General features: G+C 41.2%; 1 long non-coding RNA gene across 2 annotated transcripts in view; it reads left to right on the top strand.

Moving 5' to 3' along the window:
- The first annotated feature begins 17,590 nt into the window (after positions 1 to 17,590).
- Positions 17,591 to 24,756, top strand: part of LOC129531810 (uncharacterized) — a 162,048-nt gene continuing 154,882 nt past the window's right edge. Inside the window, exon 1 of one of the 2 annotated variants that reach the window (XR_008677233.2) lies at positions 17,591 to 17,897. This is a non-coding gene — a long non-coding RNA (uncharacterized lncRNA). Of the gene's footprint in view, positions 17,898 to 19,915; positions 20,021 to 24,756 lie in introns of those variants that run through there. The other variant, XR_008677234.1, reaches the window with a different exon arrangement.

Genomic DNA, 24,756 nt, shown 5'->3' with positions numbered 1-24,756 from the left:
CTCTCTAGGTTTGCCTATTCTGGACATTTCCTATAAATGGCATTATATAATATGTGGTCTTTTGTGACTGCTTTCTTTCACTTAGCTTGTTTTCAAAGGTCTTCCATGTTGCAGCACCTAACATTCCATTATATGGATATACTACATTTTATTCATTCATTCATCAGTTGATTGACATTTAGATTGTTTTCATTTACCAGTTATTATAAATAATGCTGCTGTGAACAGTTATGTACAAGCTTTTTTTGTGGACATATTCCTTCATTTCTTTTTGGTGTATAGGAGCGGAATTGCTGGGTCATATTCTAACTCTATGTTTAACCTTTTGAGGAACTGTCAGACAAGATTGGCATATGCGTGTTGTTTTCCAAAGCGGCTGCACCATTTTGTATTCCCACCAGAAAGGTAGAGTTCCAATTTCTCTACATCCTTGATAACACTTGTTATTATCTATCTTTTTGACCATGGCCATCCTAGTGGGTGTGAAGTGGTATCTCATGGGTGTATGTTTTTGTAAATTGTATGATTCCATTTATAGGAAACATCTAGAGTCAGCATCTGTAGAGACAGGAAGTAAATGAATGGTTTCCTAAGTGTTTCCCCTTCCCCCCTTTCCTAGGGAAACCTAGGAAACCATTCATCATCCTGGGGGAACTGGGGAGCCATGACCAGAGACTGCTAATGTGGCATTTCCTTTTGAGGTGATGAAACGTTCTAAGATTGATTATCACATCTGCGAATATACTAAAAGTTACTGAATTGCATGCTTTATGTGGGTGAATTGCCATATTTGTGTGGGTTTATTTCTGGGCTCTCTTTTTTTCTGTTGATCTGTGTGCATATCTCCTTACCAATACAAACTGTCTTAGATGAGTGTCACTCTTCCACCTTTTTTCTTATTTTTCAAAATGATTTTCGCTATTCTACTTTTTTCCATTTCCATATAATCTTAGAATCAGCTTGTATATATCTACAAAATTTCCTGCATGGATTTTTGATTGAAATCCGTTAAATCTGTGGGTCATTTTGGGAAGAATTGACATGTTAACTATGTTGAATCTTCTACTTCCTGAACACATTATGTCTCTCCATTTATTTTAGTCTTTTTTGATTTCTTTTTTATCAGTTTTACGATTTTTTGATTTCTTTTATCAACATTTTACAGTACAGATTCTTTACATGTCTTGTTAGACTTATACCGAAGTATTTCACTTTAGGGGGCAGCTATCGTAGATAGCATCACTTTTAGAATTCTTGTTTTCAATTGTTTATTGCTAGTATATAGAAACAGTATTGAATTTTTAGTTTTGACTTTGTATCCTATAACCTTAGTTAACTCACTTACTGGTACTTGGACATTTATTTTTGTGGAATTATTGGGATTTTCTGCATGAACTTTCATGTCATCCATGAGTAGGGTCAGTTTTCTTTTTTTCTTTTTAATGTGCACATCTTTTATTTTATTTTATATTGTTATTGCCTTGGCTAAGACTGCCAGAATTATGTTGAATAGGAGTGAATGGAATGAAAACCTTTGCCTTCTTGCTGATCTTAGAGCAAAGCACTCAGTGCTTCATTATTATTATTATAGCCTTTTTGATTTTGTCGATTTTTTTATTAGATTGAGTAAATTACCTTTTACTTCTGGTTTGTTGAGAGTGTTTTTCGTAGATGGATTTTGACTGGGGCTGCGATCGCATTGCCTAGGGACTGGTGAAGCAGAACCAGGGACCATGCAAGATTGGCATATGCATCGTTGTGCTGGGGGTTGATGTGTGTTTCCTGCTGGTGCAGTGCTGTGTGGCCATGTGGGTGGGTTATTAGGTGTGCTCAACCAAGCTTGGCTATGGCATCATCCTCTCTTAGGTCATTTTGACTTTAATTTCCCTAATGACTAATTATATTGGGCATCTTTTTATGTGCTTATAGGCTATTTGCATATCTTCTTTGGAGAAATCTCTACTTAGATCTCTTACCCATTTTTAAATTGGGTTGTCACTTTATTATTGCATTATAAGTGTGCTTTATATGGTCTGCAGTAAGTTTTTTAACAGATATTTGATTTATACATATTTTCCCATTTTGTAGGTTTTATTTTTACCTTCTTGATGGTGTCTTTTGAATCACCATTTAAAATTTTCATTATAGTTCAATTTATTTTTTCTTTTTTTGTTTGGGTTTTTGGTGTCCTATTAAAGAAACCACTGCATCATCCAAGGTCATAAAGATTTACCCATTTTTTTTAATAAGACAGTTTCATAGTTTTATATTTTAGTTGAAGACCCATTTTGAGTTAATTTTTGCTTATGGTGTTATGTAGGGGTCCAACTTCATTTTTTTTGCATGTGAAAATCCAGTTGTCCTAGAATCATTTGTTGAAAAGACTATTCTTCCTCCCACTGAATTATCTTGGCACCCTTGTCAAAAATCAACAGGTTATAAATGTGAAGGTTTATTTCTTGACTCTCAATCTGATTCCATTGATCTCCATGTTTACCACCCTTCCAGTACCACAGTCTTGATTATTGTAGCTTTGTAGTAAGTCTTAAAATGGAAAAATGTGAGTCCTCTAACTCTGTTCTCTTTCAAAATCATTTTGGGGGGGAAAGTGTTTTTACTGTATGATAGTGCATGTTTAAGAGGCACTTTAAGGTTAAAGAAATGGCAGGCCTAAATATTTTAATCGTACATTCTTTTTTCTATCCTGGGGCCTTCCAATCAAACAAATCTGACTCAAATGCTGCTCATGCTGTTAAAGATGTGTTCTTCCAGGCCCGGCGCTGTAGCTCACGCCTGTAATCCCAGCACTCTGGGAGGCCGAGGAGGGTGGATCACGAGGTCAGGAGATCGAGACCATCCTGGCTATCACAGTGAAACCCCGTCTCTACTACATAAAATACAAAAATTAGCCAGGCATGGTGGCGGGCGCCTGTAGTCCCAGCTACTCGGGAGGCGGAGGCATGAGAATGGCGGGAACCCGGGAGGCGGAGCTTGCAGTGAGCCGAGATCACGCCACTGCACTCCGGCCTGGGCGACAGAGGGAGACTCCATCTCAAACAAACAAACAAACAAACAAACAAACAAAAAAAAAGTCTGTTCGTCCAGTTGCATGTGCTGTAGCAATTTTGCGTTCACCTAGCTTATTCTCATCTGCTAATCTTCATTATTAAACCTGCCCAACACTTCATCTTTGGATTTATGTTCTATTCCGGCCAGCCCCAGATTAACTTTTGAGCTTGAGATTTTCTGTATCCATATTTTCCAGTTGAGTTTGCTGAAACACTTGCACTCTATATTCTTCTTTGTGCTCTGTGTATACTTCTTTTGGAATAAGATCATGCTCCACCTTGAGACATGCCCTGGCATCACAGTATTGGACAGTATTCTAAGCTATGTATTGGTATTTTTCTTGTGGCTTGGTTCCTAAGTACATTTCTGATATTAATTGGAAGTTTAACTCTTTTCAACCAGCGGAGAAGAGTTCTGATGTTGAGATAGCACAACCGTGTATTTGTCTATGCAGAAATGCTGCATCTAGTGTTTCTTTTTGGTTTAAATGGATAGGTTAATGTAGTGCAACAGGCCTGCCAGTTCTTTAACCTTCAAGTGTCTCTTAAACATGTACTATCCTACAGTAAAAACATTTTCCCCCCAAAATGATTTTGAAAGAGAACAGAGTTAGAGGACTCTGGTTTAAACTCAACAGTTATGTCCTTTACATGAAGCAGTCAATATGCCTTTCAATTCTCTGGATCTTTATTTTGACTTTGGTTTTGAGGTTAACAATGTTCAATCAAGTTTTATCCCATTTTTAACGAATTTTTTTCTGAAATGGTAAAAAATGATGGAAAACAGGTAATGTATGTCAGTACACTCAGAACCTTATGTGTAGACTTGGGCTAAATGATGGCCCCTTACTCTGAAAACAAAAAGGCAATTGGTTCCCTCTACTGATATAACATATTTGTAGGAGGCAGTCTAACCACTGGAGAGAATACGAGTGTTTATAGAGCCACAGCAATTGGAACTTACTGCTTTGTAGATAAGAGCCTGTGGGACTTGGAGGGATTTAATCAACATTCCAACTATAAACATTCTCTGTGCCAATTCCAGGTTATATTTAAGTTTCAGGTTCATTTCCCAAGAAGCAAGAGGTTCAGCACTTGTACCAGGATGTTTCGATGTTTCTTTTTAAACCTGGAATCCCAGTTGTTTATTGTTTATAGAAATCAATGGCATTGTTTTGGAAATGGGAATGGAAAATTCTCCAGAGTCCTGATAAGGTCGAGTCAGGCTCTCCCTGAAGGTTGTTTGAGAGCCCAAGTTTGAATCAGTTGCATGAATAACAATTTTTACTGTGCCAGGGTCAGGATGATTTTTATTCAGCCCAATGCCTCATCAATCGGCTAGCCTGGCTAAATATAATGAATCTTTTTAAAGGGGCTTACCTACTTGCCCTTGAATTCTTGACTGGGCTGATAAATGGCCCCAGCTGAGGCTCAGTTACCCTGTTTCCAATATTTATGGAGAGAGAAACGTTACAGTTTAGCAAGGCTGTCTTTAGAGGTTAACACGCCTGGCTCTTTCTTCTTTCATTTGATTGAGTTCTGTAGATTTTTCAGTGCTTTCTGGAGTGAGCCTCTTTGCAGGCTGTACTAGCTATTCTTTGCCTCCTTCTCCCTTTATCATTCTTGTACATAAAAGAAATGAGGTTTTATCCTTTGAATAGAATAATCCACACAGTTTCTGGAACTCTGGTCCCTTAATTTCCACTCTGATTCTTGTTTGACAAATGGCAATCTGTTTTTTACTCCTTCACATCTTTCCTGGCCATTTTAGAAACACTGAAGTGATTACAAACACAGAGGAAGCCTCCTTAGGAGAAATGACTCAGCAGCCCTCTGCTGAGAGACAAGCCTATCTCCTTTTCATCCTTCTTTGTGACCAGGGCCACTCAAATTATCTGTCTTCAGGAAATGCCTTGGCTTGCTGGGAGCACTAATGGGCATGACAATCAATATTGCTTCTACCGATACATCACACTCTTGGTAAGGGATTTCACCAGTAAATTTTCTTTCTCTGGGGATTCAGTCAACAATATTTATACAACACTCACAGCATGTAAAGCATGCATGGTACTAGACAGGACAAAGAAGCAAGAGAATCACAACGAATGGTTCCTGCTCTTTAGGGCCATCTTAAATAGTTAAGAGATTGATAAGTATATTAGACAGGGTTCTCCAGAGAAAGAGAGGAAGCAAGTGAGAGAGAGAGAGAGAGAGAGAGAGAGAGATGAGAGAGGCAGATGAGAGAAAGAGACGAGAAAGAGACAGGGAGAGAGAGGGAGAGAGAGAGAGAGAGAGAAACTGATGGATTTATTACGAGGAATTGTCTCGCGTGACTGTGCAGGCTAAGTACCAAGATCAGCAGTCAGCAAGCTAGGGACCCAGGAGAGCCAACGGAATCAATTCCAGTCTGTGAGCAGAAAAAGACCAGTGTCCCAAGCAGTCAGGTCAGAGACGTTCCCTCTTGTCCTGTCTTTTGTTCTATTTAGGCCTTCAACTGATTAGAGTGGGCCACCCACATCAGGGAGGACAATCTGCTTTACTCAGTCTACTGATTCGAATATTAATCTCATTCAAAAACATCCTCACCGAGACACCCAGAATACTGTTTAAATAATATTTGGGTCCTTTGTGGCCCAATTAACCAGACACATAAAATTAACCGATACAATAAGTACATGCAGACAAGAACATGAAAAACACCAAGTAACTTATATACAGTTGGCCCTTTGTATCTGTGGATTCTGTATATGTAGATTTAACCAACCTCAGATCAAAAATAATTGAAAAAAAAAGAAAGAGTCTGTATTGAAGATGTACAGACTTTTTTTTCTTGTCACTGTCTGCTGAACAATACATATAACAATTATTTACATAGGATTTACATTGTGTTAGGTATTATAAGTAATCTAGAGATGATTAAAAATATACAGGAAGATGTGAATGGGTTATATGCAAATACTATGGCATTTTATATAAAGGAGTTAAGCAGTCACGGATTTTGGTATCTGAGGGGAGTCTGGAATCAATCCCCCATGGATACCAAGGGACAACGCTTTTGATGTGCATTGTTTGAGCTTGTGTTTAAATGCTGAGTGAGATTAAGCAGCTCTGTGCCCCTTCTCAGGGATATGATGGAGCTCAAAGAGGACAGGACAACATGGCAGCAAGAGCCACTTCCAGTTGAATCATGTAGGCATGAGTGGGGACCACCAGTGAATTCGCCCGGTTGTGGGGATCTAAGGGAGACCTGAGGCCCGGTACTAAGCTGATTTGGAGAATAAAGGGAACAAAGATGTGATCAGCCCACATATCTGACGTTCAGGAGAATCAGAGGGAAGAGGCTACAGCTGCACTGGGGCCTTTGGTAATAGGATGGCACCGAAGGACAGTTGTATCCAACCAAAGCCTTTATTTACAAAACTGTCCAGGTCTGTCAAGGTTTATGTATCTGGTAACCAAGGCCAAGTGTCTGCTTCCCCTTTAAGAATCTTCTGAATTTTCTGCCGGTTGCAGTGGCTCACGTCTGTAATCCCAGCACTTTGGGAGTCCAAGGCAGGCGGATCACGAGGTCAGGAGATCGAGACCATCCTGGCTAACAAGGTGAAACCCCGTCTCTATTAAAAATACAAAAAATTATCCAGGCATGGTGGTGGGCACCTGTAGTTCCAGCTACTCGGGAGGCTGAAGCAGGAGAATGGCGTGAACCCAGGAGGTGGAGCTTGCAGTGAGCCAAGATCACGCCACTGCACTCCAGGCTGGGCGACAGAGCGAGAATCCATCTCAAAGAAAAAAAAAAGAATCCTCTGAATTTTCTATGCCAGGCATGGTGGCTCACACCTGTAATCCCAGCACTTTGGGAGGCCGAGGCAGGTGGATCACCTGAGGTCAGAAGTTCGAGACCAGCCTGGCCAACGTGGTGAAACCCTGTCTCTACTAAAAATACAAAAATTAGGCAGGTGTGGTGGTGGCTGCCTGTAATCCCAGCTACTCAGGGGACTGAGGCAGGAGAATAGCTTGAACCTGGAAGGCAGAGATTACAGTGAGTGGAGATCACGCCAACTGTACTCCCTCCTGGGCGATAACAGCAAAACTCTGTCTCAAAATAAAGTAAAATAAAATAATCCTCTGAATTTTCCTCAAAGAGATAATTATGATTTCAAGGAAAAAGGAGAACTCAATGACAGCCAGATGCAAATTGGCCCCAGTGAAGACTTGGTCTTTTGCCCTGTGATTCTGTACTTGATTGAGCCTGAGATGAGGCATAGTTTGGATTTGAATACTTTGCACAGGGTTGTGGATAGGGTCTTCAGGGGACAGAGATACAGGTGGCAGGGCAGGGGTGTCATAAGGCAGCTATTGAGAGAAACAGTGTTGTGCTGAGAGTGTATAGACTGAAGAGGGAGGAGCCGAGGGAAGCTCACAGAAAGCAGACATGTGCAGGTTCCAGAATCGGGAATCCATACAAGCTGAGTATGAGTTACTAACATGCAGTTTCTCGAGGCTAAGATTATAAAGAAATCAAGACTCCAGGTAGTCGAGATCTAATCAGAGAAGTTAAGATGGCGAAAGAAAAAAGGTCTTGGCAAGTCAGCAAGAGGAGACAAAGTTTGCATTCCTTTTTTGTTCTGTGTAACAACTAACCACACATTTCGTAGCTTAAAACAATACACATTTATTATCTCACAGTTTCTGTGGGTTGGAGGTCTGGGAACAGTTTAGTTGGGTCCTCTTTTCAGGTTATCACAGGCTGTGGTCAAGGTATTGGCTAGACATACAATTTCATCTGAGGTTCACAGTCCTATTCCTAGGTCAATGGTTGCTGGTAGAATTTAATTTTTTGGCCCTGTAGGGCTGAAGTCCTCTGCTCCTACAGACTGCCTACCATTCCTTGCCCCCTGCGCAGCATACTGCTTTCCTTCTTCAAGGCCAGTGGAAGAGCATTTGCTGATGCTTCCTGTCTCTTACCTCTAGATGCTCTTTTAAAGGGCTGACCTAATTAGATCAAGCCCACCTAGGATAATGTACATTTTGATTAACTCACAGTCAATTTATTAGGGACATAAATGACACCTGGAAAGTCCTTTCACCTTTGCCACATAAAGTAATCTAATCACAGAGTGATACTGGTCATATTCACAGATCCCAGCCACACTCGAGGGGATGGGATTACACAGGGCATGTATACCATGGGCTGATAATCTTGGGGGCCATCTTGGAATTCTGCCTACCACAAAGAGTAATCAATCAAACTAATGTAATCATCTTGACCTTGAGTTTAAGAAACAATTTGGCTCTTCAAGTGCCTTGTATATATATTTCCTGTGAGGTCAATGCTAATTCCAATCACTAGAGTCTGCAGAAAGAGTAGATAACAGACTATACCTATGGGGCCAGAGTGCGTTCAGAGAATGGGAATGCAATAAGTAGGTCTGTTTTTGGGAGGTTGGGAGTGATGTGATGAAAACTGATCTGTTGAAGATGATTTCATCTTCTCTAAGATCAATTTTGGGGATGGAACAGGGGGTCTGAAATGTAATTTAGAAGTTGTTAGAACAGCCTAGCTCAGAAGATAATTATGTCTATACTTTGTAAAAAATCTCTGGGAAGAGAAGTATAAGTTGAAACATACAATATATATTTTTGAATTAAATTTATACACATTGGGTATGGATTGCGTTTTGGGGGGTGTGTGGAAAGGAAAGGAGAAATTGGAAAGGCCTCTGAGGCTTAAAATTAAAGTACTAGGATGGAGATATCAATTTTTTTTCATTTAACATATCTTTTGAGGCCTCTTATGAGCAAAATAATATTAGAAGGAATATAAGGATATTTAGGATATAGTTTCCCTCTTCATGAGCTTGGAGTGTTGTAAAAAAAGAGAGGGTAGGTAAGGAGTCCCTGGTATCAAATGCAATAGAAAGATGGAGAAGATATAGGTCATGAACAGCAGTATTCTCAACGAAGTGGGTAGAAGTGCAAGTCACATCTCAAAAGACAGTAAAAAGAACTACAGGATATCCATTTGAAAAGCAGGACTGAAAAATGAATTGAAAGGAAAGCAGCATTATATACAGGGCAGTAAAGCAAATGATTTCCTTTGGAGTTTGGAAAGAGTACAACAGTACTTAAATGACACTTATTATTATTTTTAATAATAAGGCTCCAGAGTAATTTGAACTTGTATTTGTCAAAAGAAAAACTTTAGACAAATTAAATTTAACAGAGTTCAATTGAGCAAAGAACGATTTGAGAATCAGGTAGCCCCCGACCAGAATAAGTTCAGAGAGACTCCAGTGCTACCAAGTGGTTAAAGGAGATTTATGAACAGAAAAAGGAAAATCATGGACAGAAAACAGAAACAAGGTATGGGAACAGCCAGAATGGTTGCACTTGGGTGTTTGTCTTATGTGATGGTAAAATTAAGTGTTAACTTGATTGGATTGAATAATGCCTATATGGCTTTGGTAAAGTATCCTTTCTGGTGTGTCTGTGGGGGTGTTGCCGGAGGAGACTGACATTTGAGTCAGTGGACTGGGAGAGGAAGACCCACCCTCAATGTGGGTGAGCACCATCCAATCAGCTGCCAGCGCAGCTAGAACAAAGCAGGTGGAGGAAGGTGGGATCAGCTGGCTTGCTGAGTCTTCCTGCTTTCGTCTTTCTCCCGTGCTGGATGCTTCCTTCTGTTCCTCCTGCCCTTGACATAAAACTTAAGGTTCTTCAGCCTTTGGACTTACAGTGGTTTGCTGGAGGCTCTCAGGCCTTCAGCCACAGACTGAAGGCAACACTGCTGGCTTTCCTACTTTTGAGGCTTTGGACTCAGACTGAGCCACTACGGGCTTCCTTGCTCCCCAGCTTGCAGATGGCCTATCATGGGACTTCGCCTTGTGATCATGTGAGCCAATTGTCCTTAATAAACTCTTTCATATACACATATATCCTATGAGTTCTGTCCCTCTGGAGAACCCTAATACACCTTATTTGAACCCAGTTTGAACAGTTTTAATTGTTTGAAACTTGGTGAGTCTGGTCAAACATCCAGTTTGGTTACAGTTCATGATGTATGAAGAAACCTTTAAAATATGTAAATAGGCAGCTTTAGGCTAAACTTTTAACAGATTCAAACAGATACCCACAGTAGGACTCTTATCACTGTAAAGAGTGCAGATATTCATCCATATTCTCGAAATGGCTGTTTGGGATGCCATTCTAAGCTAGTCCATCACTCATGTAGGACTCCATTTTAAGCATCTGAATAGTCAAATGCCTCTAGAGAAAGGAAGCTCACAATTTTCTATTTAGATAATTTTGTTGTTGAACGGTTTTATTAAGTTTTCATTTCCCACTTAAGAGACTTACTTTTACAATAAAAAAATTTCTTGTTGAGCATACCTGCACTAAACTAGAAAAAAGGCTCCCAGGTACTTGTCTTCGGGAAAAATGCCCATCAGAGCACTCTTCACTGGGAGAAAAAAACTGAAGGTCACTTTTTCCAAGGATAGTGGCTCCTCCAAACCGAGGATTGTATAGTAAATGCACCTGTTAGCAGTAACATACACTTATGCTGAGAATTACCCTGTATGGCAGATGTACCTGAATGTGAGTTCTGAGCTAGGTAATCTGGGACTGGCTAACCAAGAGATTTGTTCTTTGTCTATGAGGAACATCTGAGCCCTCATCCCATAATGGAGGTTCTGAGTTTTGGGTTGAAGATTGCCAGGTAGAGGTTATTAGGGAAAGGGTGCTAAGTGAAAATGACACACAAACTACATGCCTTTTGCAAGTGGCTGTGGTTCTCCTGTGCAGCCTGCTGCCACTGGACTGTATGTAAGGTGGTTCTCTTGTCCAGCCTGCCACCACTGGACTCTCTCCCCTCCATATAAGCCTTCAGTAAAATGCCATGTCTTGTTTTGTGGCTCTGGGTCTCTTCCTTGGCCTCTTGAACCTGGTGCCATCCCCACTGGAGTTGATAGGAATTTGGCATAACCAGGATTTCTGCTCCCTCCGATATGGTGTAATCAAGCAAGGATCTTCTTCAGGATGCTGATCTCTTTGCTTTTATCCCTAGCCTGTTGCACTGTGATATGATTTGGCTCTGTGTCCCCACCCAAATCTTATCTCAAATTGTAATCCCCAGGTGTTGAGGGAGGGAAGTAATTGGATCATGAAGGCGGTTTTCCCCATGCTGTTCTCGTGATAGTGAGTGAGTTCTCATGAGATCTGATGGTTGTAAAGTGTCTTGGCATTTCCCCTGCTTGCACTCACTCCCTTCTGCCACCTTGTGAAGAAAGTGCCTGCTTCCATTTTGCCTTCTGCCATGCAGAAGGCAACACTATAAAATAGTGTTAGTCACAAAGCCTCAAAGGAGGAGGGAACTGGGTAGTATATAATGGGGTGTGGGTGCCTGTGTGTGTGTGTGTGTGTGTGTGTGTGTGTGCGTGTGTAAGTTTCCTGAGGCCTCCCCAGGCATGCAGAACTGTGACCTAATTAAACCTCTTTCCTTTATAAATTACTCAGTCTCGGTTATTTCTTTATAGCAATGCAAAAATGGACTAATAAAGACACCATCTCTCAATGGCCACCATTGGTGACATTTTCTAAATGTAGACTATAACTACAGGAATTATATAGTCTATATTCCCTCACAGTCTAACCCTCTCTTTCTCTCTCCATATAACCCACATGTAATATTAGCCTTATCTTTTTTTTTTGAAATGGAGTCTTGCTCTGTTCCCCAGGCTGGAGTGCAGTGGCACGATCTCGGTCCACTGCAAGCTCTGCCTCCTGGGTTCACGCCGTTCTCCTGCCTCAGCCTCCCGAGTAGCTGGGACTGTAGGTGCCTGCCACCACGCCTGGGTAATTTTTTTGTATTTTTAAGTAGAGACGGGGTTTCACCGTGTTAGCCAGGATGGTCTCGATATCCTGACCTCATGATCCTCCTGCCTCGGCCTCCCAGTGTGCTGGGATTACAGGCGTGAGCCACCACTCCTGGCCCAATATTAGCCTTATCTTGAACAATACAAACTCGGCCGGGTGTGGTGGCTCATGCCTGTAATCCCAGCACTTTGGGAGGCTGAGGTGGGTGGATCACCTGAGGTCGGGATTTCAAGACTAGCCTGACCAACATGGAGAAACGACCTGTATACTAAAAATACAAAATTAGCCAGATGTGGTGGCACATGTCTGTAATCCCAGCTACTCGGGAGGCTGAGGCAGGAGAATCACTTGAACCCAGGAGGCAGAGGTTGCAGTGAGCCGAGATCATGCCATTGCACTCCAGCTTGGGCAACAAGAGTGAAACTCCATTTCAAAAAAAGAAAAAAACCTCATTTTAGATGTCTGTTTTAATTGTAGTCTTGCTTGAAAAATAATGTTGTGTTAGCTAGTTAATTCAGTCTCATCTGATATCAAAAATTTGAAATTAGTCTGAGAAATCTGCTTTCAAACTACAAGTGCCCTATTTTATTTTGTAGATGTTTCCAGATTTACTGAGTAGTTTATCTTTAATTAATGTCAGTAATGAATTTAAAATTGGGAAAAATCAAGCAAAAATGACAGGCAATAAAAATATAACTCTGAAGTATCATTTATTATAACTATTATGGAGAGATATTTTGACAAAGTTTGCATGCAATAAAATGTGAATCTTGTATAGCAGATACCAGAACACCAGTGAAATTTTGGGATTTCAAGAGGGGATTAATTAATGATGACTTGAAAATGTATTCTAGCAAGTACCAATGTGCCTTATGACAAACTGATTAGTATGAAGTAGTGATTATTATGTTCCACAACTCCGGAGCCTACTAAACTAACAAATGTAACTTTCTCCCACAGAACCCAGAACAGCAAGATTTTAGGAATTATTGAAAAAGCATTTCTTGAACTGTGTGTTCATCTTAAAAGCCAAATTCTCCCTCCCTTCAAAGGACAGCATGAGGTAAACTATTATATCAGGCTGGAAGAAGACATAATGCTTTTCTCAAAGTGTAAAGTGGGTCTACTGAGGTCTGGTGAACCAAAGCAATATAAAAACTTTCCTGCTTCAACTCAGAGAAATCTAACTCAGGTATTCTTTGCCAAAAGGTAATAAAATAGTGTTAGTCACCAAGCCTCAAAGGAGGAGGGAACTGGGTAGTATATAATGGGGTGTAGGTGCCTGTGTGTGTGTGTGTGTGTGTGTGTACGTGCATATATGGTGTTATAACTAAATGAAAATAGGTAACTCTTGGTCTAGAGAGTAGGAATTTCCTAAATAGTAGTGCTATCTTGTAACTTTTTTTTTTTTTTTGAGACAGAATCTCACTCTGTTGCCCAGACTGGAGTGCAGTGGTGTGATCTTGGCTCACTGCAACCTCTACCTCCTGGGTTCATGCCATTGTCCTGCCTCAGCCTCTCCAGTAGGTGGGACTACAATCGCCCGCCACCACGCCCAGCTAATGTTTTGTATTTTTAGTAGAGACGGGGTTTCACCGTGTTGGCCAGGATGGTCTCAATCTCCTGACCTCGTGATCCGCCTGCCTTGGCTTCCCAAAGTGCTGGGATTACAGACGTGAGCCACTGCAACCGGCAGAAAAGTACCTATTTTTGTAATGATTCTTTATATTTTGTAACTCAGAGATTTCACTAAGTTAGAGTATCTTTCCTCTTTAGTCAAGGTTTATTAATGAGAATGTTGTTAAACTATAAGATTAGTTCAACAGGAATGGCTTTTAACTTGGTCAGACACATACTCATTGTATTTCATATGTAGTATTCAGATAAGAACGAGTGTACAGATATTTGTATGTGCCACAAAATTAGATTATGAGTTATCTGCTATATGAAACAGAAGTGTATATCAGTGATTACTGGCTTTATCTGGACAAATTAATCCTGCCTGGAGTTTTTCTAACAATAAGATCTGTTAATTAGCTCAGCTCCACACAGCTTGGTTAAGCTTGCAAATAATAGACTTATTGCCCATTGACTCCGTCCTGTTCTAATTCAGAAAGAGAGCTGTCTCAGACCCTAGAATCAGAAAATCATTACCTAAAGAGACTTATTTTGACTTTCAATCCAAAGAGTTTGATGGATTCCAAACATTTTTGCCAGTGTTCTTAACTTACCTGGCCAGAATGGAAAAGGGTTTGGATGATGCAGGCAGCCCATCATCACCCTTGAGAAAATCTTTGGAGTCCTTCTGGTTAAGAGGAGAAAGCCAAGATTTTTCAGGCTGTGGATGAGTTAAGAAGCATTATCCCATGGTCTCCTGTGGTCATCTCCCAAATCCTATTTTGTGTCTCACAGAGCCCTTGGAAAGATTTCTGTGCTGGCTCTCCCCCTTCCACATTTGTGTGCTGTAGTCATCCTACCTTCCCTGGTTGCAAGCAGTTGGAATTTTGTTCTCCCTACTGTATGGGGACTGGCATAGCTCTGCTTCCATGAGGAAGAGGCCCAGGGTCTCTCCTGCAGCTACTGCATGCCTGGAACATAGACTCCAGCCCAGGCTCACTGACCTCCTAAGTGTGTGTGTGTCTGTGTCTGTGGTAATTCTCTACCTCTATTCTATAGGGATATGACATCAGTGCTTAGGACCTAACACAGTGTCTTAGGCTGAAGGAAAACATCTACAATTCATTATTATGTGGAATGGTAGATCATCTGAAATCCACATGCAGCCATTGCTCCTATAGCTCCAGCTTTCATAATGCAAATTGATTATAACAGGATTGAATCATCAAAGGGCACAATTTGTATTCTGAGGACCAGCATATGTTATAACTTGAACATACCTGGAAATGAACATTATTGCTGGAGGAAGGGGATATGGTAGAGGTGTCAAGTGCTTCCTTTGAATAGGTCTTTGCTTTGTTTTTCACAATGACTGGACAATGAGAAAATGAGAAAGTAGAGAAAGCTTGTGCTGATGGGTAGCTCACAGTTGGGAAAAGGAATGACTTTCATGTGGCCCTCAGCTAGATGTAGTCAAGGGCAGCAACATGCACTCAGCTATTTGGATTATATAAGCTGTGAAAAAACACTCCTGCTAGAAAAGTGAAGCTTATATTAATAGCTTGAAGCCCTCTATCCCCTAGTCTTGCTGATGTTCATTTAAAAACAGAATGCACTCAGGCCAGGTGCAGTGGCTCACACCTGTAATCCTAGCACTTTGGGAGGCTGAGGTGGGTGGTTTGCCTGAGCTCAGGAGTTCAAGACCAGCCTGGGCAACACAGTGAAAAACCCCATCTCTACTAAAATACAAAAACTTATCCAGACGTGGTGGTGTGCACCTGTAGTCCCAGCTACTGGGGAGGCTGAGGCACAATAATCACTTGACCCAGGGAGACAGAGGTTGCAGTGAGCCAAGATTGTACCACTGCACTCCAGCATGGGCAACAGAGTGAGACTTGGTCTCCACAAAAACAAACAAACAAACAAAACAAAAACCAAAAACAAAACCAGAATGCATTTACTTCCTACTATGTGCCACGCCCCAGGGACATACTGTTGAGCAAAATTAATTGTATTCAAATACAATTTTTGTTAATGCATGCCATTTTAGGAATTTAAGTATATTTAGGAACAGGAGGTTGTTTGGAGGTCACCATTCTCTCACAAGAGCAAAACAGACTATGTTTCGAATTTGGAAACTCCCCAAATGCACTTTGGATCTCCTGTATTTTCTTTTTTTTCCCTTTCTCTACTTTTAATGGACGCAGCTTGACAAGCATTAACTGAGTACTCACCATGGTCTGGAACCCTTAAAAAATCTGGGGAGAAGGAGATAAAGATGGTCCAGTTCTTAGTTTTATGGAGCTCACAGTCTATCAGGCATTATTTAATGAAGAAATAATGAATTGGGCTGGGAGCAGTAGGGTCACAATCTATCAGACTTTAATTGATAAATAAATAATGATGGGCTCACACTTGTAATCCCAGCACTTTGGGAGGCTGAGGCAGGTGGATCATGAGGTCAGGAGTTCAAGACAAGCCTGGCCAACATGATGAAACCCCATCTCTACTAAAAATACAAAAATTATCCAGGCATGGTGGCATGCACCTGTAATCCCAGCTGCTTGGGAGGCTGAGGCAGGAGAATCGCTTGAAACCGGATGGTGGAGGTTGCAGTGAGCTGAGATCGTGCCACTGTACTCCAGCCTGGGCGAAAGAATAAAACTCTGTCACAAAAAAAAGAAAAGAAAAAAAAGAAATAATGAATTGCACCATGATGAGATAAAGGCAGGAACAGAGATCTCCATAAAGCCCTTCAGAGAGTAAGCTACATGTTACAGAGCCAGGAAAGTTTGAAGAAGTCTCACCAAAGCAAATGAGACAATAATATCTAACTTACGGGTTTGTTTTCGGAATCGAGTGAGATACTCTATAACACTCAGCCCATGATAATCCTACATTTATGCTAGTTACTACGATGATGACAGGTTAACCTTGTTTCTTGTTATTCTTGGACTAAATACATTTTATCTTAAAACTATTTCAATACTCTTAGACTATTGAACTACTGTCTAATTTCTTCTTAATCTCTCTCTAAAACTTCCTCCTTCTCTATTTTTTTCTCCCACTCTAGAATACTTCTCTATCAACTTGACTAAATTAAAGCAAAAGACTCAAGGCAGGGCTGAAGTGGAAAGTGGAATTGGGAAAACGAAGGCAAATGGAAATTAGAATATTACAATTCTACATGCATCTTTGATTATCCACAGAAATTGGAAATCATATAAGGAAATTGAGATGTTTCTCTTCTGCTGTATCTGACAATAATATCTGCCACTGGGGACTGGACTGCGTTTTCCAGTCCACAAATGGAACACTTGGGACACATGATTCTCAGCATGTTCATAGTATTTGAGTGGGAAGGCTACAGCTAGATTTAGAATAATAGAATTAATTTGTACTTAAAAGAGTTTTGTAGAAAGGTACTTAGTATAATTTCCAAATGTAATACATAAAATATATTTTTCTGGAGGTAAACAATCTAGGGATAGTGATGCACTGTGTGCATGTAAGTAAATACCATCTTTGGAAAGTATTTAGGGCATTAATAAACTGCATGAAAATAAGCAAATATAGTTACAGTCTTACTCTATGACATTTAGTATCATTTTTCTAAAACATTGAAAATAAGTAAGAGGCAATGTTGTATAAATGTTAAGAGAACAAAGTCTATCACTAGTTATGTGACCTTGAAGCATCAGATTCTTAAACCCTAAAAGTGAGAGGTCAAGCCAGCTGGACTTCCTGGGTTGAGTGGGGACTTGGAGAACTTTTCTCTTACAAGAGGATTGTAAAATGCACCAGTCAGCACTCTGCAAAATGCATCAATCAGCGCTCTGTAAAACGTACCAATCAACACTCTGCAAAACGCACCAATCGGGGCTCTGTAAAACGCACCAATCAGCGCTCTGTAAAACGCACCAATCAGCACTCTGTAAAATGCACCAATCAGCAGGAGTCTAAAGGTAGCCAATTGTGGGAAGGATTGAATAAAGGGCACTCTGATAGGACAGAAACAGAACATGGGGGGGGGCCAAATAAGGGAATAAAACTGGCCACCCCAGCCGGCAGTGGCAACCCACTTGGGTGCCGTGAAAGCTTTGTTCTTTCGGTCTTCACAGTAGATCTTGCTGCTGCTCACTCTTTGGGTCTGTGCCATCTTTAAGAGTTGTAACACTCACCTCAAAGGTCTGCAGCTCCATCCTTGAAGTCAACGAGACCACGGACCCCCCAGAAGGAACCAACTCCAGACACAAAAGGAAAGGAATAGCAGTTATGTCTCAGGGTTTTTTGAGGATCAAACTGGAAAATGCTCTCAACTATAGTTATTAGTATACAGTAAGTGCTCAGCAGATTTTAGTTGTCATCAAATTATGTAGCATCTATCATTATCAAGTAACATCTGAACATGATGATGTGGACCATTCATATCCTAAAGACATAGGTGTTACCTTGTTATAATAATGCTCTGTTTCACTTTTCAGTGTTTTTGAGAGTAAGGAAAATAACTATGGTAATGTTTCTGTATGACTTTTTAGTTTAAGAAACCCTTTGCTTTATGGATTTCTGGATGTGTTCCAGGACCTGGGGACTGGGGACGTGGCTTTTCCCATTACTTCTGCCACAAAAGTCTTACCTGGCACTCAACCTAATTTAAATGTACTAAGTGGGTCCCGGCCCTGTAGCTCATTTGGGTCTGTTATAAAATCAACACTCCCTCTGCAACTCAGGCAGTCTGCCTCAGAGGAGACGAAGCCAGCAGAAATGCATGCTGCCTGCCAATGTGGGGCTTGTCTTGGAGTCTGAACAGAAGGAAACTTCTCTATGTTTGTACCAGGTTTTAGTGGTAGCATGTTGGGTCATGTTGTACAAACGTGACACTTAGGATCTGAGTTGGAAATCCATGCTCTTAGACTCTGCCACACCTGCCTGCCTTCCCAGGTGGTTGGAGGAGTTGAGAGACCTGGTTAGTCTTATTCTTTATATATGAGTTTGTATTCTACAGGAAAGAAGCTTCTAGAAGTGCCACTTTCAGAAGTAAGCAGCCAGAAGCGTAGGAGGAAAAGGAATAAATCTTGCTCAATGTATTGAAAATTATTGATCTCTGAGGACTTTGTTGTTATTGTTTCAGATTGGCCTGGCGAAATGTGCAGAATGCCTTAAAGCTTCTGTTCATCTTTCATCTGTTAATTAGCTGTTACCCTGCCTGCATGTATTATGATCAGTGCTATCATCCTCTGTTTCACAAGGACATGGAGTGACTAATGTTAGCGGCCCTAAGTGCTCATAAGAGTGGAGCTCTAGCCTATACTGTGTGATGAGATGGAGCAGCTGGTGAGATGTGGTGAAAGTTTAAGCAGCATTTTTCCAACACAGGCCCTCTGACATTTTAATTTGTCTACGTGCAGATTCTGAATCAGTAATTTTGACTAAATTGACTTATCAAGTCATTAAAAAATCAGTTACACATAGTTTTTGTTTATTTTCATGGCTCTCTGAATCAGCTAAGTCGATTGTCTTATTACAAAAGTAAATGGGCTGGGCGCGGTGGCTCACACATGTAATCCCAACACTTTGGGAGGCCGAGGCGGGTGGATCACAAGGTCAGGAGATCAAGACCATCCTGGCTAACACGGTGAAACCCCATCTCTACTAAAAATACAAAAAAATTAGCCGGGCGTGGTGGCGGGCGCCTGTAGTCCCAGCTACTTGGGAGGCTAAGGCAGGAGAATGGCGTGAACCTGGGAGGCGGAGCTTGCAGTGAGCCAGGATGGCACCACTGCACTCCAGCCTGGGCGACAGAGTGAGACTCCATCTCAAAACAAAGGAAAACAAAACAAAAAAAGGCAAAATGGCAGTTTTTTTTTTTTTTTACAACAGTCAAATGGAAAGAGAACAGAACAGAATCCAAGCCTCAGTTTCTTCATTAGTCAAATATGGGATTTATGCTTGAATCCGGGAGGCGGAGGTTTCAGTGAGCTGAGATTGCGCCACTGCGCTCCAGCCTGGGTGACAGAGTGAGACTCCATTTCAAAAAAAAAAAAAAAAAAAAGAAAGAAAAAAGAAAATAAAAGGGATTTAATACGAATGTCACAGGTCTTAATAAGATAATGTTAACAAGGAAATAAGTGAAAGTGCTTTATAAACTATACAGCCCAGTATGAAAGTAAGGTGTTAGATTTAACAATACGTCATTAGGCTCATTAGGTTATTTTCTTGAGGCTTTTCCTGCTTCATTTCCATTAAATATTCCAATTCATTTGGAGCTTTCAGCACATGCATATGTTACATTTATTACTAAAGCTATGTTTTCTTTTTTTTCTTTTTTTTGAGTCAGGGTCTTGTTCTATCACTCAGGCTGGAGTACAGTGGTTGACCACAGCTCACTGCAGCCTTGAACTCCTGGGCTCAAGTGATCTACGATCTACCTGCCTTAGCCTCTTGAGTAGCTGGGACCACAGGTACGTGCCAACACATGTGACTAATTTATTTTTCATTTGTGGAGATGAGTTCTCACTATGTTACCCAGGCTGCTTCTGGACTCTTCAGATATATATCCACAATTACAATTTAACAAAAGAGAGTGAGACAGTAAGACACTTTTTATGTTGTGGGATGGAACCCAGCTGCCAGTTACCTTGACCATCAAATTCTCATTCTCATCCCCATCTCCATCCCTATCTCCAAAGCGAAGCTATGTCTCCTTAAAGCTGATATTTTTGGAGCTTTCTTATTCCCCATCCCTATGAATGTGATTTTAAAAAACATTTAGAAAAATTATATGAGCTGTAGTGCCAAAAAGAAGTCCAGAAATGTAAGACTACTGAACCGACACTATGAATATGTTTATTTCCTTGTGATAATTTTGCTTCATGTTCATAGCTGATAGCAACAGATACGTGCAAGTAAGGGTGTGGGACTTGTTTTCAGCTGGCATTCATTCTTAGTGGTTGGTGCCAATGGTACCAATTGTTACAATGTTACACATGTCATTTGTATCTATATTTAGACTAATAACCTCCCACTCCCCTTGCCTTCCCTGTCATCTAAACAAGCCACCTTCTCTTAGCTTCTCCCAGGCCCCTTCTAATAATACCAGGTCCCCATCACCAAGGGTGACACGAATGTGTCAAAGACATCTTTATGCCCTAAAATAAATTCTGAGAAGTTCAAGTTTATTGTTTCACTAAAGAATGCAAACCCAGACAACTTCCATGGGAAAATAAACTTTTTTTTCTGCTTTTCAAAATAAACCTTCAAGTTGAAAAATCAAACCCTGCCTGTGAGTTAATGTTGAAAATTTATAAAGACAATTATTTTGCAATTAGTGTCTGTAGAACTTGTTGGAATTACAAAGGACAATGACAACTGACTTCTTTATTTTGCAAAACTAAGGAGGCTAGCGTTTACCAACATTTTTTATGTGTACATCTTGTCTAACTGAAGTCTTTTAGTTAATTTTGTCTTAGAGTTCTTTGGTGTCCTTTGTAGTTACTGAGAAGCTTGGCTTTAAGCTGCATCCTACTCTTCTGTTCTGCATGTGAATGGCCAGATCCAGAAATATACCTATGTTCAGATCCAGAAAATATACCTGTGTCAGAGGTGTATTAACCAGAGCAACTCCATCTTAAATAGGGGCTGGGTAAAATGAGGCTGAGACCTACTGGGCTGCATTCCCAGATAGTTAAAGCATTCTAAGTCAGGAAGAGACAGGAGGTCGGCACAAGGTACAGGTCATAAAGAACTTGCTGATGAAACAGGTTGCAATAGGCTGGGTGCAGTGGCTCACGCCTGTAATTTCAGCACTTCGGGAGGCCGAGGTGGGTGGATCACCTGAGGTCAGGAGTTCAAGACCAGCTGGCCAACATGGTGAAACCTTGTCTCTACTAAAAATACAAAAATTAGCTGGGCATGGTGGGCGTCTGTAATCCCAGCTACTCAGGAGGCTGAGACAGGAGAAATCACTTGAACCCAGGAGGCAAAGGTTGCAGTGAGCCAAGATTGCGCCATTGCACTCCAGCGTGGGTAAGAAGAGTGAAACTCCATCTCAAACAAAACAAAACAAAACAAAACAGGTTGCAGTAAAGAAGCCAGCCAAAACCCACCAAAACCAAGATGGCGATGAGAGTGACCTCTGGTTGTCCTCACTGCTACACTCCCACTAGCACCATGACAGTTTACAAATACCTTGGCAATGTCAGGAAGTTACCCTATAGGGTCTAAAAGGGGAGGCATGAATAATCCACCCCTTATTTAGCATATAATCAAGAAATACCCATAAAAATGGGCAACCAGCTGGGCGCGGTGGCTCACACCTATAATCCGAGCACTTTGGGAGGCTGAGGTGGGCGGATCACGAGGTCAGGAGATCGAGACCATCCTGGCTAAAGCAGTGAAACACCGTCTCTACTAAAAATACAAAAAATTAGCCAGGCGTAGTGGCAGGCACCTGTAGTCCCAGCTACTTGGGAGGCTGAGGCAGGAGAATGGCGTGAACCCCGGAGGCAGAGCTTGCAGTGAGCCGAGATTGTGCCACTGCACTCCAGCCTGGGCGACAGAGCAAGACTCCATCTCAAAAAAAAAAAAAAAAAAAAAAGCAAGCAGCAGCCCTCGGGGCTGCTCTGTCATTGGAGTAGTCATTCTTTTATTCCTCTACTTTCTTAATAAACTTGCTTTCACTTTATTGACTCACACTGAATTTGTTCTTGTGCAAGATCCGAGAACCCTCTCTTCCAGTCTGGATCCAGAACCCTTTCCAGTAATACCTGTGGTCATTTTGTTTTTCCTGAAAAGGTTACTGTAAAGGGCTGAATAATGGCTCCCAAAGATGTCCAGATACTAATTTCTGGAACCTGTCAATGTTTTTGATACCAAAGGGACCTTCAAGATATAATTTAGTTCAGGATCTCAAGATGGAGGAATTATCCTGGAGCATTTGAGTGGCTCTAAAGGTAATCATATGTGTCCTTATAAGAGGATAATGGAAGGAGATGTTACTCAGAAGAAAAGTAGGAGATGTGACAATGGAAGCGAGAGATTGGAGTGACTCATGGAAAGGGACATGAGTCAAGGAATGTAGGAGGCCCCCAAAAGCTAGAAAAGCAAGTAAATAAATTCTCCTCTAGAGTCTACAGAAGGAACCAGCCCTGCCAGCCGTTAGACTTCTGACTTCCAGATCTGTGAGAGAATGCATTTGTATTATTCTAAGCCACCAAAAGTGTGATAATTTGTTACAACAGCCATGGGACACTGATACAGGCAACTTTTCCCTGCCCTTTGGAATCAGTTTCACCACCAGGACCAAGAGATTTATGTGGGAAATTACGGCACACAGGTAGGCCATTTCCTTGGAGAATGGAGCCTGCCTAGGGAGAGAAAAGAGTCCACATTTGTTATTTTCCTTATGTTCTTTTCTTTCCTCTCATGCAAATTGAGTGCTCAAGGTTTTAGGGTTCCATCGTGGACAGTGCTTTTACCCTTGGAGGACCAAATAGGATCAGAGTGGTGTCTGGAACAATGCCAGAACTGAAGGCCTGCTTGGGGTTTCTTACCTGTAGCATTTGAGCATCTGGTAAGATGAAGGCTAAAAAGGCTGGGTGCCTGACTCATGCCTGTAATCCCAGCACTTTGGGAAGCCGAGGTGGGAGGATTGCTTGAGCTTGAGTTCGAGACCAGCCTGGGCAACATAGTGAGACCCCCATCTCTACAAAAAATTAAAAAAGGTAGCTGGGCCTGGTGACACATGCCTATAGTCCTAGCTACTAGGGAAGAGGGAGGATTGCTTCAACCCAGACAGGGGAGGATGCAGTGATCTGTGTTTGGAGCACTGCACTCCAACCTGAGCAAAAGAGCGAGAACCTGTCCCAAAAAACAAAAGACAAAAAGATGAAGGCTAAAAACCTGTGAGGATATTAAGAAGTGAAAAAGCCACTTACAGGAACAGCTGACAATTGACAAAAGTTGGAAATGCTGTGTTTGAGGGGAAGCTCTCTTCTGCCTTGCCCCTGCTGGGCACAATTTTATTAGGACAAAAGCCACAAAGAAAACCAAATCAACATAAAACTCATTAAATCAGTTTTTTTGACCTTAATCTTTGTAGTGGACTGATTAGTGTCCCCTAAATTCATGTCCACAGGAATCTATAAGAGTTGAACTCACAGAATCCGAGAGTAGAATGGTGTTACTAGGGACCTAGGGACAGGGGAAAGGTAGTGGAGGAGATGTTGGTCTAAGGATACAAAATTTCAGCTAAACAAGAATCAGTTCAAGAGATCTATTGTGCATCACGGTGACTATAGTTAATAACAGTGTATTCTTAAAAATCACTGAGAGTTGATTTTTGTTTTTTTTGAGACAGAGTCTCACTCTGTTGCCCAGGCTGGAGTGCAGTGGCGCGATCTCGGCTCACTGCAAGCTCTGCCTCCCCCGGGTTCACGCCATTCTCCTGCCTCAGCCTCCCGAGTAGCTGGGACTACAGGCACCCGCCACCACGCTTGGCTAATTTTTTGTATTTTTAGTAGAAACAGGGTTTCACTGTGTTAGCCAGTATGGTCTCCGTCTCCTGAACTCGTGATCCGCCCACGTTGGCCTCCCAAAGTGCTGGGGTTACAGGTGTGAGCCACTGCGCCCGGCCAAAGTAACTTTTTTTTCTTTGAATTTCATAGATCTGTGGTTTGCCATCTGTCATTAATTTTGAGAAGTTGTTTCTCATTGTTACATAAAATATTCCTTCTGCCCTATTACCTTTTTCTTCTCCTGATATTCTAATTACATGTACATTACTCTTTTTAATGTTGTCTCACAGTTCTTGGATGTTCTGTTCCTTTTTTTTTCTTCATTCCTTTTTCTTTTGTAATTTCAGTTTGGGAAGTTTCAGAGGACATGTCTTCAAGTTCACTGATTGTTTCCTCAGCAGTATTGAGTCTAATGAAGGACCCATTGAAGACATTCTTTACTTTTCTTACTCTGTTTTGATTTCTAGCGTTTCCTTTTGGTTTGTTTTTAAAATTTCTCTCTCTCTGCAGACAGTACCAATCTAGCCAGTTATCTATCTTTTCCCTTGTAGCCTTTAACATATTAATTTTAGCTATTTTTTTTTTTTTGAGACAGAGTCTCGCTCTGTCACCCAGGCTGGAGTACAGTGGTATGATCTTGGTCCACTGCAACTTCCACCTGCCAGGTTCAAGCAATTCTCCTG

Source organism: Gorilla gorilla, chromosome 12 (assembly GCF_029281585.2).
Source record: "Gorilla gorilla gorilla isolate KB3781 chromosome 12, NHGRI_mGorGor1-v2.1_pri, whole genome shotgun sequence".
Classification (NCBI taxonomy): domain Eukaryota; kingdom Metazoa; phylum Chordata; class Mammalia; order Primates; family Hominidae; genus Gorilla; species Gorilla gorilla.
This window is presented reverse-complemented; position numbering and strand designations above follow the sequence as displayed.